This window comes from Chrysemys picta, chromosome 2 (assembly GCF_011386835.1).
Source record: "Chrysemys picta bellii isolate R12L10 chromosome 2, ASM1138683v2, whole genome shotgun sequence".
NCBI classification, from domain to species: Eukaryota; Metazoa; Chordata; order Testudines; family Emydidae; genus Chrysemys; species Chrysemys picta.
In genome coordinates this window covers 273,108,601-273,121,146 of record NC_088792.1, presented here as the reverse complement: position 1 = coordinate 273,121,146, position 12,546 = coordinate 273,108,601, and the positions used below count along the sequence as shown (strand labels likewise).

General features: G+C 53.6%; 1 protein-coding gene across 4 annotated transcripts in view; it reads left to right on the top strand.

Moving 5' to 3' along the window:
* The window catches only part of ASAP1 (ArfGAP with SH3 domain, ankyrin repeat and PH domain 1), a 337,309-nt gene that overhangs the window by 23,840 nt on the left and 300,923 nt on the right, over positions 1 to 12,546 (top strand). The gene's annotated exons all lie outside the window — the stretch shown is intronic.

Here is a 12,546-nt window from a genome sequence, read left to right as displayed (position 1 = left end):
GAGTAGCAAAGCTTTCTGGGATAGCAGATATAAGGCAATCGTGGAGAGCCAAAAATCCCTACCGCGTTATAGCTGAAACCCCGTTATATCGGGGTACGGGCAGCAGGGCTCCGGAGGTGATTTAAAGAGCTCCGGCCTCCGGCCTCTGCGGGGAGCCCGAGCCCTTTAAAGCGCTGCCCAAGCCCCACTGCTGCAGCTCTGGGGTAGCGGTGGCAGGGCTCCGGCGGTGATTTAAAGGGCCCTGGGCTCCTGGCAGCAGCCGGAGCCCTGGACCCTTTAAAGCGCTGCCCAAGCCCCGCTGCTGCAGCCCTGGGGTTGCAGCGGCAGGGCTCCGGCGGTGATTTAAAGGGCCCTGGGCTCCCGGCAGCAGCCGGAGCCCCGGACCCTTTAAAGCACTGCCGAGGCACCGCTGCTACTGCACTATATGCGAACCCGTGTTATATCGGGTCGCGTTATAGTGGGGTAGAGGTGTATGTGTGCTGCACAGACACATATGATTGCTCTAATCTTAGGTGACACCAACATGGCTTATGGACTGTTCACAATCATTTCTAATATTTGCAAGTTACAAAGCATATTATGCTGTTCACTCTCTGGTCCCTGCTCTGCACAGACCTTTCATTACAGAAACAGCTGCTAGTGCAGCTCTAGCTATGGGTTTGTCAGAGTTTCCATTATAAACCCCTATTTTCAAGGGGTTACTGCAACTCAGCAATAAAAATTTGCTCCAGGCTCAAACTTGGCATAAATGGTCTCTAGTGGGAGAGTGAATAGTTAAACAAAAGAAATTCACTGTCCCTCCGCAGACTGCTTCTTCCAAGTGTATATATATGTATTTTATATATATAATATGTTTGGCCCTTGAAAAATTAGTTATTTATTAAAATAATAAAGTCACTGACTTCAAAGTTTTATTTCTTTGTTTAAACAAACAAGGCAAGGTGATTTCAGTTTGAAAGGCAGCAGCTACTGCACAAAACACCAACAAAAGTAAGAAGAATTTTTAAAGGTAGACGTTCACAGGTAGGGCTGGTCTTTTTAGGCTGTTGTGCCTAGTTATCTGAGCAGGGCAGCTGGGTCAGGTGACCAAGATCACTTGATAGCATCCCTGGGGTGGGACTTTCTATAAAAGAGTGCCTGATCCAGTAAGGAGAAGGGAAGAGGCTTCCAGGAAGGTGCCTCTAGGGGAAATTCAAGGTTAGAGTGGGTTGAGGAAGGGGCTCTCCACATGAGCCAGATACAAAGATCTGGCTAGAGTAACCTCCAGTTGTGGGCAGGAAGCTCTCCATAGGATAGGCTGGGCAGGAGCAGGGACCATAAGAGGAGCAACAATCTAAAGAAAAATTATATTTGAGAAAACACCAGGTATTAGGAGATGATCCCATGACAAAACTCTTTGGCCAGAAATGGAAAGAATGTGCTTGCAACAGAATAGAATGGTGTGGCATCAACTTGCGTTTGTGGAGGGACGGATGAGGACAAGCTGGACAAAGGTGATTAGGAGCTGGGTTTGGGGAGCCTAAAAAGGGGCTGAAAGGAGCTGGGGAAAGATTTGCTTTGGTTTAAGGTAAACTTAAACATTTGAACTGTTGTGATGTTTTCATAAACCAGTTCCCCCAACAATGGTGTTATTTCTCTCATATGAGAGCTGGGTACAGTTATTGGGAAGACCAAGAAAGGGAAACTGAGGCATCAGCATGTTCTGATGCCAAATTGGGTACGACCTTGTTAAATAGATTCACTGCGCTAAGCCAAGCAATTGCACTTACAGACTAAAGGTGCTGATCCTGCAAAGCCTTAAAGACATGAGTAATCCCATTGACTTCAGTGAGACTACTCACACGTGTAGAGTTCAAAATGTGTGTAAGTGTGTGCTGGATCAGGGCCTAAGTGGTATAGCAGTCATAGATGAGGAAGGAGCCCCAGTGCAGTACCTGTAGCTACTCATCTTGTGCTGAGATCCTGTTAGATTTCACTGTTTAAGCAGGTGGCTCAATACTGGGTTGGGAAGACTCCAAGAAAAACCCAAGTACTGAAGGAAACGGTTTTCTGATTCATTAAGTGGCACCCTTTCCTCTGAATCAGTCCTAAACAAAAGCCCAAGCATGGTGTTAGGAGAAAATTCTGCCTTTGGACATGCTGTCATTCAGAGGAGATGGAAAACAAACATCCTGTCCACTGTGGCCACAAAAAAAACCCCATGGCACTTCTTGTGAGAGTAGGTTTCTTAGCCCCAGAGTTCTGGCCAATGTCCAACTTATGCAACTTCATTCTACATACCTAAATTCCCAGTGTAGATTCCTATTGTATAAGATATTCTACTTCACTTTTTGGCCTCAACAGTTATGTAGTGTTTCTGTGCACTGATAAATATCTGTTGCATTCCACCCTGAAGGTGAGCAAAGTGATTTTTCTGTGTACATAAAAGGATTTGGATTCCCTTGGGGAACAAGTGCAATATAAAGACTCAGCTCTGCCTCCCTTACTCACATTTAGTGCTAGCTTACTGTGCAGGTAGTTCCTTGAAATCAGGTACTACTCAGTATGATCTAGTTAATACCATAGTAATATGGTATTAACTAGAGACTAAACTAAGGGAATGCGAGACCCACTAGTACTGCCAGGAAGCTGAGTTCCAACAGTCAATAGATTGAAGTTCCTCTGAAAGAGGAATTAAGGTGTGTCGGAGAAAAACAGAGTTCTCACTATTTGTTTAGGTACAGCAAGTCAGATGCTTTATTAACTCTCACAATTGCGCAGAGGGAGAGAGCTAAGCAGGTCTCTCAACAGGTAAACAATTACAGCAAGCATTTATACCTTTTGTTACAGACAATAATGAGCAACAGTTGCATTTTGTTTATACATAGGTCATTCTGATATCTTGTTTTGCTCACTAATGTAGACTCTCAGTCTACATTCCATATTATCTACACAAGGTCGCAACAACTTCTCACACAGTTCTTTCCCACTCGCCTCACACATTCCTCGCTTCTACAAATCTCGCGTTATTAGGGGTACAGTTAGCCTAACTCTTGCTAACAAACTGTCATGCATTGCATCCCCTTCCTGTCAGTTCTTTCTCTGCTTCCACAACCCCCTCTTTTGTACTACTAGTACAACAGGTGTCTCGCGGCTATAATTCACAAATTAAAAAGTTCCTAACCCACTCATTGACAGAATTACTCTATTACATTCTGTCATCTTGTAGTGAGTCGGTGTGGCTCCCCGGCGCCCCGGAGGGGGAAGAGCCCATCTGGAGGCCGGAGTGGGCGGAGCTAGGGAACTCTGAGCCCGCCCCTCCGGGGGTCAGGCGGCGACCCGGAAGTACAAAGGCTCGCCCTCAAAGCTCAGTCAGGTCCCAGCCACCGGAGAGACCAGACGTCTCTAGCCTAGCTCGGGGATGGGAAACCTCCGCGGCCTAGGGCGGCCGCCTGGAACTGCCGGGCCTGCCCTGCGCCCGCTACCCGGAGGAGCCGCCGAGCCGGCCCTGCGCCTACTATCCGGAGGAGCTGCCAGACTTACCGAACGATCCCTGGCCAGACGAACCCATGGTCCAGGATCTCCCCAAGGCCAACACCAGCCCCCAGGTAGGCCCAGAGGGAGAGTGTGGAAGTAGCCTGGGGGCAGCCAACCCCAGTCTGGCTGCAGCACTGCCAGAGCCTATGTCAGTGTGTTGCGGCCAGGATCCCGGGCTGGGACGCAGTAGAGTGGGAGGGCCTGCGTCCCTCCTGCCACCCGATCCGTGGGTGGCAGTCTCCCCCTCTCCCATGCCTGGGGAGGCTTAGGCCTACCGTTGCTCAGCCCTGACTGAGGGCCTGAGCTCTTGCGTCAGTGTTTGTTGCCCCGCCCTGATCTAGGGCCTGGGCTTAAAGTACTTTGCTTACTGTTGCTCAACCCTGACTGAGGGTCTGAGCCTTGACATAACGTTGGTGCCCGCCCTGAGCCAGGGTTGGGCTGACTATATCTTTTCAGGATTGCAAGGGTTGCCGGGGAGACCCTGCAGCCAGACAGAGTACCCTAGCCCCAGTGGGTAGTGAGTCGGTGTGGCTCCCCGCCGCCCCGGAGAGGGTCGAGCCCCAGCAAACACTTGTACACGTGGTACCAGAAGTGGGGAGTGATCCCTTGGCTCTGTGAGAAGGGCCTGGGGGAGAAACTCCCCAAAAGAGCCATGGAGATGGAGCGACTGTTTCAACTGCTGGCCGAGAGTCACGAGCGACAGCAGGCCGCCCACGTTCAGCAGCAGCAGCAGCAGCAGGCAGCTGCCCAGCTCGAGCATCAACAACAGCATGCCGCTGCCCAACTCCAGCAGCAGCAGCAGCTCATTCAGCTAGGAGACCGGCTGCAGCAACTTGTGACCGTGATGCCGCACCCCGTAGACCTGCAACCAGGGGACGGGGCTGGGTCGCCCCGCACCGCCATCCCGGTACGACTAACCAAGATGGGTCCCGACGATGACCCTGAGGCGTTCTTGGTAACGTTCAAACGGGTGGCGCTGGTCGCGGGGTGGCCCCAGGTCCAATGGGCCACCCTTCTGGCCCCCTACCTAACAGAGACTGCCCAGATGGCATGCAGGGGGCTGGCTACGGAAGATGCAAGGGATTACAGCCAGGTGAAGGCCGCAATCTTGGACGCTTTAGACGTCAGCCCACAGATGTTTCGGCAGCGGTTCCGGAGCCAAACGTACCCCGCGGGCACCAGACCCAGGCTGGTGGCCCAAGCTCTGAAAGAGGCATGTAGGCGGTGGCTACAGCCAGAAACAAGGACAGCAGAGGAGGTTACAGAACAAGTTATCCTCGAACAGTTTGTACACATCCTCCTGACGCGAGGACGGGCCTGGGTGCTCCGCCACCGGCCGGCGACATTAGCTGCGGCCGTCGCGCTAATGGAAGACTTCCTCGTGGACGAATCACCAGTGGGACCCACCCTCCAAGTTCAGAACCCTGGACCAGAACGCCCGAACACCGAATGGAGAGGGGACGCCCTGACCGGACCACGGAACCTGGGTCGCGGGCACGAGACCCGCCCGGGACTTCGGCCCAGACGCCCAGAACCTTCCCCTCAGTCTGGACCGTTCACCCCTGTGCCGAGCGTCGTGAGGGTTCCCCGGAGTCCCCCTAGGAGTCCGAGGGGAGCCCCCTCCCATGGCGGTCGCCCTGAACTCGGGCCTTGCTTCCGTTGTGGGAAGTCGGGACTCTTGCAATGGGACTGTACGGACATGGACTGTAGCTTCGGTCAGGTCTGTGCAGGGGACACGAGGGCCCAGCTACCACAGGCCCCGAAGATCACGGTCCCGGTAGTTGTCGGTGACCACTCCACCCAGGCCTTGATCGACTCAGGCTGCGGCCAAACACTGGTTCGCCAGGCTCTGGGACCCCAGGCGGAACCCCACTTGGGGACAATTCACCTGCAATGCATCCATGGGGATGTCCGGCCGTATCCTAGTGCTTGGGTCCGGTTAACAGTGGCTGGCGTCACCCGCCGAATCGTTGTTGGCTTAGCCCCTCGACTGGCATACCCGGTGATCCTGGGGCGGGACTGGCCCGCCTTTGAGGAGATCCTCTGATCAACCCCGGCCTTGGAGGGAGAGTCCCAGGGGGCCCTACTGGAAGAGGAGTCCGGGACCCCAGAACCCAAGGCAGGAACCAGAGAAGCCAACAACCCCCGGCCTGGGCCCGAGGTTGAGTCCCTCCTCCATACCGATTTCTGCCGTGACCAGAGAGTGGACCCTACCCTTAGCGGGGCCTATGAACAACTAGCGGCAGTCGATGGGACCGTCATCGACCCCCAACGTGCGACCCAGTGGCCCCACTTCGAACTACGCCGGGACCGTCTTTACCGGGTGGACCGTGACTCCTGTACAAAGGAGCCCCAAACACAGCTGCTGGAACCGCGGTGTCACCAGCGCGCTGTGATGAAGCTGGCACACGACATCCCGGCTGCGGGACATCTGGGCCAGGAGAAGACCCTTGCCCGGATTCTAACGCAGTTCTTCTGGCCCGGTGTTCACCAGGAGGTGAGGAACTATTGTAGCTCCTGCCTGGAGTGCCAGGTAGCCGCTCTGCAACGTGTACCCAGGGCACCCCTGGTCCCCATGCCTATAATGGAAACACCATTTGAACGGGTGGCCATGGACCTGGTGGGCCCCCTCCCCAAAAGTGCGTTGGGGTTCCAATATGTCCTGGTCATCGTGGACTACGCCACCCACTTCCCAGAGGCCATTCCGTTGCGGAGCACCACTGCCCGGACCATCGCTGGAGAACTGGTGAAGGTCTTCGCTCGGGTAGGTTTGCCCCGAGAAATCCTAACGGATCAAGGCACGAATTTCACCTCCCGCCTGTTGCAGCAGGTCTGCAAGCTCCTGGGGATCAAACAGTTACGGACCTCTGTCTACCACCCGCAGACAGTCGGGCTGGTGGAACGATTTAACCGGACCCTCAAAGAAATGTTGCGGAAGTCCCCCCCGGAGGAGCTACACCGGTGGGACCAGTTGCTCCCTCCCCTGCTGTTAGCCATCCGCGAGGTACCCCAGTCCTCCATCAAGTTCTCCCCATTTGAACTGTTGTACGGGAACCTGTTGGACTTAATGCAGGAAACCTGGGAGCAGTCCCCCTCTCCAACCCAGGGCCTCCTGCAATATGTCCTCCAGCTGCAGGAGTACTTTGCTCAGGCTGGGGCCCTGGCCCGCGAAAACTTAAAGGCCGCCCAGGACAGGCAGGAACGGACTTATAACGGGGAGGCGCAGGTGTGTGACTTTGAACCCAGTGATCGGGTCCTGTTCCTCCTGCCCTCGAGCGAGTCGAAGCTACTGGCCCGTTGGCAGGGACCCTACGAGGTAGCTCGGAAGGTGGGGCCTGTCACCTACGATATCCGCCAGCCCAACCGGCGCAAGAAGACGCAGCAGTACCATGTAAACTTGTTGAAACCGTGGCGGGAGCGGGAGGGCCTGCTGATTAATCCTTACCCGCCCGAGCCTGAGCCAAGCAGGCCAAGTGTCTCTTGCAGGCTTTCCCAGGAACCTTCACGGCCCTACCCAGGTACACAACCCTGGTCTATCACTCGGTCCAGACGGAGCCAGGGAAAGTAATCCGAGAAACGACCAGACCACTGCCGTACCAGATGCGCCAAGAGGTGGAGGAAGAAGTACAGGCCATGCTGGCCTTGGGGGTCATTGAGCCATCTCAGAGTGAGTGGCGTAGCCCGGTGGTCCTGGTACCCAAGCCGGACGGCACCCACCGCATTTGTATAGATTTCTGACGGGTGAATGCCATCTCACGGTTTGACGCCTATCCGATGCCCCGTGTGGACGAGTTGCTGGGCTGCCTGGGCAAGGCCCGGTTCATCACCACCCTCGACCTCAGTAAGGGGTATTGGCAGATCCCGCTCGATGACCCCTCTAAGGAAAAGACCGCGTTCGCCATTCCTACGGGACTGTACCAGTTCACCCAGATGCCTTTTGGTCTCCATGGGGCCCCGGCGACGTTCCAGCGGCTAATGGATTGCCTTCTACGGCCCCATCAAGACTATGCGGCAGCCTACCTGGATGACGTCGTGATATATAGCCGGCACTGGGAAGACCACCTGGAATGGGTGGCGGCGGTCCTGAGAGCCCTGCAGCAGGCGGGACTGACAGCCAACCCGAAGAAGTGCTGGATCGGATGGCAGGAGACCACATACTTGGGGTACACTGTAGGGGGAGGATGAGTAAAGCTCCTCGTCGGGAAAGTACAAGCCCTGGCAGCCTGCCCGACCCCCACCACAAAACGCCAAGTCCGACAGTCCCTGAGACTCGTCGGGTACTATCGACGATTCATCCCCCAGTTTGCATCCATCGCAGCTCCCTTAACCGGACAGTTGACAAAGGACAGCCCCCGGCAGGTGCGGTGGTCCCCAGACTGTGAAAATGCCTTCCGGACCCTCCAGACCTGACTTTGCCAGGAGCCGGTCCTATACAGCCCAGACTTCCACCGGGGATTCATCCTGCAGACGGATGCCTCAGAGGTAGGGCTGGGGGCCGTCCTATCCCAAGAAATTGACAGAGAAGACCACCCGGTTCTATACCTGAGCCAAAAATTGTTCCCCTGTGAAAAGAACTATGCCGTGGTCGAGAAAGAGGCACTCGCCATAAAATGGGCCTGTGACGCCCTATGATACTACCTCCTTGGCGCGCCGTTCACGCTAGTCATGGACCATGCCCCCCTCCGATGGTTGATAAGGATGAAGAATAACAATGACCGATTACTGCGGTGGTATCTGGCCCTGCAACCCTATGCGTTCACTGTCCAGCATAGGGCCAGTAAGGAACATGCAAACGCAGACTATCCCGCCTAGGGGGGACGGAAGGGTCTGGCCCCGAAGAGCGGGAGCCAGACTTGAGGGGGGGGTGTAGTGAGTCCTTATTGGAAACAACTGGGAGGTGGGCGGGCAAGCCCGCCCACTTCTAAAGGCCCCTCCCCCAACCTAGCGGGAGGGACTATTGGACCCAGGAACCAACTAAATTCTTGGGACAACTAATGAAAAAACAGGGAGTGGAGTGACGGTCAAAGGTTCAAAATCAAGGTGCCGGATGGGGACACTGAGCAGAGAACCCCAGACAGCGCCCACTGCTCCTCAAAGGTGTCGCGGTGTTGAGGGATGTAGTGAGTCGGTGTGGCTCCCCGGCGCCCCGGAGGGGGAAGAGCCCATCCAGAGGCCGGAGTGGGCGGAGCTAGGGAACTCTGAGCCCGCCCCTCCGGGGGTCAGGTGGCGACCCAGGAGTACAAAGATTCGCCCTCAGAGCTCAGTCAGGCCCCAGCCACCAGAGAGACCAGATGTCTCTAGCCTAGCTCGGGGCTGGGAAACCTCCGTGGCCCGGGGCAGCCACCCGGAATCGCTGGGCCTGCCCTGCACCCGCTACCCAGAGGAGCCGGCGGGCCTGCCCTGCGCCTACTATCCGGAGGAGCTGCCGGACTTACCGAATGATCCCTGGCCAGACGAACCCATGTTCCAGGATCTCCCCGAGGCCAACACCAGCCCCCAGGTAGGCCCAGAGGGGGAGTGTGGAAGTAGCCCGGAGGCAGCCGACCCCAGTCTGGCTGCAGCACTGCCAGAGCCTATGTCAGTGTGTTGCGGCCAGGATCCCCACTGACCAAGCAGCGGGCCTTCTGCCACTGCTAGGGCCCCAGGCTGGGACGCAGTAGAGTGGGAGGGCCTGCGTCCCTCCTGCCACCCGATCCGTGGGTGGCAGTCTCCCCCTCTCCCATGCCTGTGGAGGCTTAGGCCTACTACCGTTGCTCAGCCCTGACTGAGTGCCTGAGCTCTTGCCTCGGTGTTTGTTGCCCCGCCTTGACCTAGGGCCTGGGCTTAGATACTGTGTTTACAGTTGCTCAACCCTGACTGAGGGTCTGAGCCCTGACATAACGTTGGTGCCCGCCCTGAGCCAGGGTCGGGCTGACTGTATCTTTTCAGGATTGCAAGGGCTGCCGGTAGGGTGACCAGACAGCAAGTGTGAAAAATCGGGACCGGGGTGGGGGGTAATAGGCACCTCTATAAGACAAAGCCCCAAATATCGGGACTGTCCCTATAAAATCGGGACATCTGGTCACCCTAGCTGCCGGAGAGACCCTGCAGCCAGACAGAGTACCCTAGCCCCAGTGGGTAGTGAGTCGGTGTGGCTCCCCGCCGCCCTGGAGAGGGTCGAACCCTGGCAAACACTTGTACACATCTACAATCCACTTGGGAATTTTTTGATTCTCTATATAAGGCTGGCCTCCTCACTTCTAAACTACACACCACCCTCTGTGCTTTGCTCTGTGACACAAACTCTCAACAACATCAAGACCAAATTTAGAACAGGATTTGGGGACTTGAGTAGTAGTAGGAACTATGTCAAGTTTACCTTTTCATGAAAATGTTATTTATCCCCTTCGATAATTTTCTTCTCCTGGCATATGTAAATCAGTTTTCACCAGAGAGAAGAGTGAAGTGACCTTCCTCAGCGCTCCATTGATAACAAACTTTAATTGACCAGAATGTCCAAGTGAGAAAAAGCCCCCTCTGCATTTCTTCCAGCAATTTACTCCTGGGTCTTTTACTTCATAGCACATATGGTTTTGCTTTAATCTACCACAGCAGACATGTTTTGAATGTTACAGCTCTCCTATGCTGCTTTTCTTTCTGTAATTATGAATTAACATTAAAACGCTGACAATAGCCTTCTTTTTCTGTTGGAGAGCCAAGATGCCCACAAAGGGAAAGCATCAGGTGATTGGAACTCCTTGTTGTTACTGGAGTCCTGTTCCTAGCCACTGTCACATTATTCACTTCTGCCAGATTGTTCTATATGGCCTGATATGACAGACAGCAGAAAAATCCAAATGATTGCCAAGATTTTAAAATTTTGCCTTCACTATCAGACAAGTACCATCTATATAGAGTGCTCAGTAGGGTTTCCAGGCATTAAAATGTTCATCCCTGTGTAATCACAGCTGATGTCAGATTTGTGTTCCGTTAAATTCTGAAATTTCCAATCTGTCCATTTGCATTTTCTGCAAGTAAAAAGTTCTCTGAAAACATCTGCTCGATGTGTAGCAGCAGTGAAAAAAGCAAACAGAATATTAGGAACCATTAGGAAAGGGATAGATCATAAAACAGTAAATATAATCCCACAATATAAATCGATGGTACACCCCACACCTGGAATACTGTCTTCAGTGTTGATAGCCCCGTATCAAAAAAGATATATTAGAATTGGAAAAGGTGCAGAGAAGGACAATGAAAATTATTAGGGGTATGGAACAGTTTCCCTACAAGGCGAGATTACAAAAACAGACTGTTCAGTTTAGAAAAGAGATTATTAATGGGCGGAGATATGCTAGAGATCTATAAAGTGATGCATGATGTGGAGAAAATGAATAGGGAAGTGTTATTTACCCTTTCACATAACACAAGAAATAGGTGATGAAAATAGACTCATAGACTTTAAAGTCAGAAGGGACCATTGTGATCATATAGTCTAGTCTTCCTGCATATTGCAGGCCATAGAACCTCAGCCACCCACTCCTGTGATAGACCCCTAACCTCTCGCTGAGTTACTGAAGTCCTCAAATCATAGCCAAGTTACCGAGAATTCACCATTTACGCTAGTTTAAACCTGCAAGTAACCCAGGCCCCATGCTGCAGAAGAAGACCAAAAAAAACCTCAGGGTCTCTGCCAGTCTGACCCAGGGGGAAATTCCTTCCCAATCCCAAATATGGCAGTCAGTTAGACCCTGAGCATGTGGGCAAGACCCACCAGGCAGATACATCTGAAAGAATTCTCTGTAGTAATTCAAAGACCCTCCCCATAATCAGGGCCGGCTCTAGGCACCAGCAAAACAAGTTGGTGCTTGGGGCGGCACATTTTTAGGGGCGGCATTCTGGCGTGGGCCATGCCGCCCCTAAAAATGTGCCCCGGCCGCCCTAACTCACCTCCGCTGCTGCCGCTCGCGCGCCGCTGCTCGCCTTCCCTCCCAGGCTCTCAAATCCGGGAGGGAGGGGGAGATCCCGAGCGGCGGCGGTGCGCGAAACAGCTGATTCGCGCGCTGCGGCCACTCAGGATCTCCCCCTCCCTCCCGGGTTTGAGAGCCTGGGAGGGAGGGGGAGCAGTGGCGCGCGAATCAGCTGTTTCGTGTGCTGTGGCCGCTCGGGATCTCCCCCTCACTCCAGGTTTGAGAGCCTGGGAGGGAGGGGGAGACCCCGAGTGGCCGCGGCGCACACGCTGCTTCTCCCTCTCCCTCCCTCCCTCCTAGGCTTGAGAGCCTGGGGGGAGGAGGCAGGGTTGGGGATTTGGGGAAGGGGCGGAGTTGAGGCGGGGCCGGGGGTGGGGTAAGAAAAAAACGGGGGGGGGGGCGGCCAAAATTGTTTTTGCTTGGGGTGGCAAAAATCCTAGAGCCGGCCCTGCCCATAATAGGCAGCAGGTTTAAAACAAACATAAGGATGTACTTCTTTACTTCTTGTTCACACAACACACAGTCAGCCTGAAGAACTCATTGCCAAGGGATGTTGTGGGTTCAAAAAAGAATTATATAAGTTTATGGAGGATAGGTCCATCAATGGCTATTAGCCAAGACAGTCAGGGATGCAACCTCATGGTCTGGGTGTCCGTAAAAACCTCCAAATTCCAGAAACTGGGACTGGGCAAAAGGGGATGGATCCCTCAAACTTGCCCTGCTCTGTTCATTCCCTCTGAAGCATCTGGCACTGGTCGCTGTCAGAAGATGGACCATTGTCTGACCCTGTATGGCCATTCTTATGTTCCAAATAAATAAATATATCTTGCCTTTTTTTCAAACTTTTCTTGCACAGATGTTAAAAAGTGCTGAAATACAATGTATTTCAAGTTACACTTTGATGTAAATCTGTTTACCTTAAGACACAATTTGATACTTCCAAATGCAGTTAGAATATGTTAATGCTATACACGCTATCACACTGATAGGCAAAAAAAAGCTCCTTCCCACTGTAAATAGAGCTGCTCTTTTTTAATATGTTTCTTCTTCAAAGATGAGATAATAAACATTTCCATCCGGG